Below are 7292 nucleotides of genomic sequence, written 5' to 3'. Positions count from 1 at the left end.
ACACCGCCTGACCTGCCTCTTGATACATCTGTATTCAGGTCAGGAAGAAACAGTTAGAACTGGACATGGAACAACAGACTGGTTCCAAATAGGAAAAGGAATATGTCAAGGCTGTATATTGTCACCCTGCTTATTTAACTTATATGCAGAGTACATCATGAGAAATGCTGGATTGGATGAAGCACAAGCTGGAATCAAGATTGCCGGGAGAAATATCAATAACCTCAGATATGCAGATGACACCACCCTTATGGCAGAAAGGGAAGAACTAAAGAGCCTCTTGATGAAAGTGAAAAAGGAGAGTGTAAGAGCTACCTTAAAGCTCAACATTCAGAAAACTAAGATCATGGCATCTGGCCTCATCACTTCATGGCAAATAGATGGGAAAACAGTGGAAACAATGGCAGACTTTATTTTGGGGGGCTCGGAAATCACTGCAGATGGTGACTGCAGCCATGAAATTAAAAGAGGCTTGCTGCTGCTGCTGCTAAGTCACTTCAGTCGTGTCCGACTCTGTGTGACCCCATAGACGGCAGCCCACCAGGCTCCCCTGTCCCTGGGATTCTCCAGACAAGAACACTGGAGTGGGTTGCCATTTCCTTCTCCAATGCATGAAAGTGAAAAGTGAAAGGGAAGTCACTCAGTTGTGTCCGACTCTTAGCAACCCCATGGACTGCAGCCTACCAGGCTCGTCTGTCCATGAGATTTTCCAGGCAAGAGTACTGGAGTGGGTTGGCACTGCCTTCTCCGAAAAGATGCTTACGATTTGGAAAGAAAGTGATGACCAAACTAGACAGCATGCTAAAAAGCAGAGACGTTATTTTGCCAACAAAGATCTGTCTAGTCAAGGTATGGTTTATCCATGTGTCATGTATGGATGTGAAAGTCGGACTATAAAGAAAGTTGACTGCCGAAGATTTGATGCTTTTGAACTGTGGAGACCCAACCACTCCATCCTAAAGGAAATCAGGCCTGAATATACATTGGAAGGACAAATATGAACCTGAAAGTCCAATACTTAGGCCACTTGATGCAAAGAGCTTACTCATTTGGAGGTCACTTTGATTTGCCTGTGAGTGTGGGAGCCCAACCTAGGTGCAGGGCCTCAGGGGCAATTGCTACTGAATAATGACATTAAGGCAAGTGCATTCCAGCCCTGTGTGACTCTCAGCACACAAGAGACTGGGAAAGCTATCTATCTTGGAGGAAGGAAAGGCTGGCCAGAGAATGTGTTTTCAGGGCTCTCCTCACAGCTGGGGTTTGGCTTCTCAGAGGTCAGACCACCAAGCCTGCTCCAAAGGCCTCAATTCCCAAGTCAGGGCTGTGTGTCACCCTACACTTTCTGAGCCTTGCAAACACATTTCTAGGTGAGCGCAGTACTGCCCATGGGGAAGGAGGCTTCGGGAGTGTATCAACACCACAGCGGGGTGCCATGCTGGGGTCACCCAACTGAGGGCACCTGGCACCTCCCATGTGCCCCCGGCGAAGAGTGTCAGGCAGAGCCCTGGCTTGCGAAAAAACGAAGCGGAGAGCACAGCTAGCTCTGGTAGAAGGAAGCAAACAGCCACGGGAGGCCTTTGCAGACAGTTGCTGGGCCGCCCCGCATTAGGGCTCCCTGGGCAAAAAATCACTAAAAATTTGTAACACCAATAATGTTACACCAATAATTTAGAAAGTATTCCTGACTATGTGTTGAAAATAATTAATGTAAAACATTTTTTGCTGGTCACTCACTCAGTCGCGTCTGCCTCTTTGTGACCCCATGTGCTGCAGCATGCCAGCCTTCCCTGTCCTTCACTGTCCCCGGAGATTGCTCAAACTCAAGTCCATTGAGTAAATGATTATAAAGAACTCTACTTTTCAACATATGTGTATTCTAACTACAAGTGTACTTTTTCACTTTTAGAAAGTAGTATTTGAAAATGAATAAATTACATATGAATCCAAAATTTGCCTAATTCGCAAATAGAAATATTTAATTTCCTCCACTTTTCTATCCATGGAATATCCTGTTTAGCTTTGTATTATATTTACCATAATGAACATTTGTTAAAATAAATGTCTATTAAAACAAATAAAATGTTACATATTAAAGTTTTACTCCACTGAGAAGTAAATATGGGAGAAGGATATTTTAAAATGTCTTTATTCTCTCTATTATTTAATATGACTAAAAATAATCTAAACCTAAAATATTACATATATTTATAAACATTATTTTTATTAAACCTCAATTTTTGGCTTCAGAAAATTATAAATAGTCAGATAGGAGAGTTTGAGAGGGGATATATTTATTTGTTCTGATATTCTGCTTCAGAACTTCTGGGTAATTTCCCTGGTGGCTCAAGCGTCTGCCTGCAATGCGGGAGACCTGGGTTCTAATCCCTGGGTCAGGAAGATCCCCTGGAGAAGGAAATGGCAACCCACTCCAGTACTCTTGCCTGGAAAATTCTATGGATGGACGAGCCTGGTAGGCTACAGTCCATGGGGTCGCAAAGGGTTGGACACGACTGAGCAACTTCACTTATTCTGGTTCAATAAGCAATAATTTCTCAAGTTACAACACACATGTTTTGGCATCTGATGACAATTCCTTACTCCTGATAACTTATCTGTCTTTAACTTGCCTCTTTTCAGCAGTTCAGAGACTAGAACAAATGATTGAAGAGAATATTACCAGGTGATGGAACTCGTTCTTTTGGGTTTTTCAGTCCAGAGAGAGAGTGAAATGCTTCTCTTTCTTCTCGTGTTAGTAGTATATTCTCTAACTCTGGTGGGAAACATCGGCATCGTTTCCTTAATCCGGTTGGATCCTCACCTTCACACACCCATGTACTTTTTTCTCAGTAATCTGGCCTTTGTAGACCTTTGTTACTCCTCATCAATAGCCCCAAAGTTCCTGGAGACCCTCCTGACCAAGCACAGGTCCATATCTCTCTATGCATGTGTGCACAGCTAGGCTTTTTTCCTGAACTTCTTGATTTTGGAGACGTTCCTTCTTGCAGTAATGGCTTATGACCGCTATGTGGCCATCTGCGATCCTCTCCTCTACATGGTGATCATGTCCCAAAAGGTGTGCATGCAACTGGTCACAGGCCCTTACTGATACAGCTTTTCTGTTGCTTTCCTCCACACAGCTGTTACTTTTTGACTGATCTACTATGGCCCCAATATTATTAATCACTTCTATTGTGATGATGTCCCTTTGATGGCCCTTGCCTGCTCAGACACCAGCCTCAGATCTTGATTTTTATCTTTGCTGGATTCAACATAACCAGCCCTTTGACCACAGTCCTTATTTCTTACCGATACATTGTGGCTGCCATCCTGAGAATCCAATCTGCAGAAGGGAGGCGCAAAGCATCCTCATCCTATGGTTCTCATCTGACTGCTGTCACTATATTCCAAGGGACTCTGATCTTCATGTATCTGCAGCCCAAATCAAACCATTCCCTTGACACAGACGAAATGGTCTCTGTCTTCTACACCATAGTCATTCCTTTGTTGAATCCCATGATCTACAGCCTGAGGAACCAAGAGGTAAAACATGCCTTGAGGAAAGCCTTTGAAAAATGTTATTTCCTGTCTCTAATAAACATTAAGATGTATCTTGTAACACTGACTGTCTTGGAACTATGCCACATGCAGATAGGTTGTTTTTATTATCTTTGATAGGTTAATTTTACTTCTACCATTTTTATATGAGCAAACTTTGCACATGTGTTCTATTTTTCATATAATTTTTAAGTAAGGTAAAAGGTTTAAAAGATTATAATGCACACTTATAACAAATTGCTACTATTTGCATCTGTGACACTTGATAGTGTTGACCTGGATAGTTTCTATTTAACTGATAATAAGATTTAGCCACTGCTTTCAAAAGTGCTTCTATTTTATTAATTGTGGAGACAGAACAAGGGAGGTAGTAAAGTAAATTTCTTGTCCATCCCCACGTCATTCCATGCAGTAGCTGTTCCTCAACTGCACCCTGTCTGCTAAAAATCATTCCTCTCTGCTTCTGACTCCCACTAGATTCACTGGCGGTCACTCTCTGTAATTCCACGGTCCTCGTGTTGTTTGAAAAGATGTCATTTTTCAACATGCAGATCTGGAAATCAGGGTCAGCTTTTGGAAAATCATACTCTCTTTTTCTGTATCAAAACAAAAATGCAGACATAACCCTATATTCCCTCAGCAAAATTAAGATCCTTTTATATTTTAGGGATTTGAAAAAATTACAATGGTTTAACAGGAAGCGGTAGTTTAAAACCAAGTTATAAACGTGGTTGCTGTCAGATGTCAGGAATATTGTTCTATGTTGGGGTGGTTGTAAAGTGATACAATCTAAGACCCACTTAAACCATCAACTGGAATGTGTTGTTTTTTTTAATTCAGATTCAAATGTTTGATGTCTACCATGTGGGTGATATTGTGAGCTATTCTCATAGGACAAAATCAAAAACATTCCTGAATATGCTGAATAGTCTGCTATTTTGGAAAATACAGGCAAAATATTGATTGTATAAGTTATTTAGAAACAGTTTAGCTTATTTTTTCCAAGTTATCTTAGTAAACATTTCATTGTTAAATTAGATTTCACATTTATGTGAAGACATCAATATTGCCATGTTAAATTATTTACATTAAACTTTATTTTAATATATGCCTCACCTAACCTCAATACCATTATTAAAGCAGCAATAAGGTGTTCTAAGTGGATGTAAACTGTACAAATTCTGAAGAGAAGCAATGAATTGCAATCCTGATTTTCAGGTTCTTAAATCAACTTCTTTTGGGGTCAGGGAGCACAGTTGCAGAGAAATTAATCTTGGAAATCATGACTGTCAATTGCCAAAAATAAAACTCAAGAGAGGAGAACATCTTTGTTGTTGCTATTTTTTAAATAATTCCAAAAGTATAATTTAAATAGTTAGAAGCACAGCAGCGAGCTTCTATAGTAAACTGCAGAGTAAGGGCTGAACCTGAGATTGGCAATGTGAGAAGGGTTTAAAGGTCAGTGAATCTTTTGAAAGGAATCTGGTGCCCCTTCTGGGTAGCACACTGTATTCAGGGGAGGTTGCTGCAAAACCACAGGTTTACCAAAGAAACTTCAGATACATTTGAAGAGCTCCTAGAGCAGACAGGATGATAGCCTGGGAGACTAAGAAAAACTAAAGTAAAACCAAAGTTCTAACATTTAAACAATACTGTAAAGAAATATATTAGTTTCATCAGTCTGCGTTAACAAAGTACCACACACTCATTGACTTAGAACAACAAAAATTTATTTTCTCACAGTTCTGGAGCCTACAAGTCTGAAGTCAAGGTATTGGTGGAATCAGGCTCTCTATGAAGCTCTAGGGGAGGTTCCTTCTTTGTTTTTTCCAACTGCTCATGGTCCCAGGCATTCCTTGTCTTGTAAGCATCTTTCCAGTCTGTGCCATCTTCTCATGGTCATCTTCCCTCTACATCTGTGTCCAAATTTCTTCATTCTTGTAAGGAGATCACTCACACTGGATTAACGGTCCACCTTACTTCAGTATGACTTCATATTAACAATTGCATCTTCAACAACCCTATATCCAAATAATGACCCTATAACCCAATGATCCTATAACCAAACTCTGAAGTTCTTCAGGTTAGGAACTTAACACATCTTCTGGGGGAACAATTTCACTCATGATAAGCGCGTGTAAGTGTGTGCATGCTCAGTTGTGTTCGACTCTGTGTGACCCTATGGACTGTAACCTGCCAGGCTCCTCTGTCCATGGGGTTTTCCAGGCAAGAATACTGAAGTAGGTTGCCATTTCCTTCTCCAGGGGATGTTCCCCCAGGGATTGAAATTATGTCTCTTGCCTTGCAGATGATTCTTTGCTGCTGAGCCATTGGGGAAGCCCCACTAATAAGTAAGGACAGTTAAAGATGTGCTGGCTCAAATGTCTGGTGAAAACCTTATCTACACCTGTAAGCACAGTGCAGACAAAAAATAGCTGAGATTTCCTAAGCTTAAGAAAAAGACTTGTAAGTACCTAAAAAGGCTAGCGAAATGGCCCAGATGATGAGTCAAAAGGGATCCAAAACCAGTTAATGTGACAACTGGACTCTTAAAGGTCATAACAAGCCCAAGGACTCATCAAGTAGTTAGGACAAAGGGATATATAACCTAATATCTAATATAGATCAGAACCTTGAGTTTTTCTCCTTCTGGTTAAGACAGAAGACAAGATGCCCTTCTCTCAATACCAGAATAGTTTCTGAAGAGACTTGATCATTCTCAGGTAAAAATTGTCCTAGTGAGTGGTAAGATGTAGAGGTGAAGTGCCAAGGATATGTTTATGGAAAGTATTATAAGAGCAAATATAGCACTATAGCTAAGTGAACTCCCAAGATGCAGTGACTTAATAAAGTAATTTATTCCTTTCTCAGGCAGCAATATGAGTTAAGGGGATTGGGAAAGGCAATTAGACCCTCAGTATGTGGTTTCCATCTTTGTCTAAAAAGTGATCATTTCAGTGGCAACATTTTCAAGTGGGAAGGAAGAGAATAAAGTCTGTATCTAATGGCTTTAACATAGAGAAGGTGGTCTTTAGGTTTCAGGCACCACTTTCTACTGATGGCTCATTGCCAAGACTTGACAACATTATGTATCCCACTGACAAGGGGCAATGGGAATGGTGGTGAACAGCTGAATGACAAATGTTTTACTTACAAAATGAAACATAAAATAGTGGACACTGAGCAATATGTCTGCCATAAGGATCACAGAAAATGTGATCTTAAAGGGTCAAGTTATAATGATCTCTGTCAGTATGATTGTTTCTTGAGCAGCCTATCGTTTCATATTTGACACCAACTTGTTAGAAGCAAACTTGGGTGATTTGAAAACATTAAAAAAAAATTGTTAATGTAGTTTCCAATACTAATCAAATAGTACTCTTTCTTCCTGCTCAGAACCTAAAGTTATGAAAAAGAACTCTCCTCCCACCATCTGCTTTTTCTCATAACCAATCTAAGGGAATGTGGCTTGTGGGAAATTAGTAACTTAGCCTGAGTAACAATACTTTCTGTGCTTAAATGAATCCATCTTTCCAGTGATACTACCACAAGTAAATGTTACTTCTCAGAATCTTTCTACACATGTTCAATTGTGTGCCCCTTAAACAAGAATAAACTCATTCATGAGAAATTACTTCTGCTTCTGATTTGCTTTTATGCTGGTATTACTAGCAAGAGTCAACAAGGACAAAAAATGTATTTCACTTATATTAAGAATGAAGGTAGATTAAGTGGAC

The 7292-nt window shown here is 40.1% G+C and overlaps 1 pseudogene; it reads left to right on the top strand.

Annotated features, from left to right (window-relative positions):
• Window positions 1-2683: 2683 nt before the first annotated feature.
• Window positions 2684-3675, top strand: LOC113879064 (annotated as a pseudogene).
• Window positions 3676-7292: the final 3617 nt, after the last annotated feature.

Source organism: Bos indicus x Bos taurus, chromosome 20, assembly GCF_003369695.1.
Source record: "Bos indicus x Bos taurus breed Angus x Brahman F1 hybrid chromosome 20, Bos_hybrid_MaternalHap_v2.0, whole genome shotgun sequence".
Taxonomy (NCBI): domain Eukaryota; kingdom Metazoa; phylum Chordata; class Mammalia; order Artiodactyla; family Bovidae; genus Bos; species Bos indicus x Bos taurus.
The sequence above is the reverse complement of the archived record's forward strand: the minus strand, read 5'-3'. Positions and strand labels throughout refer to the sequence as shown.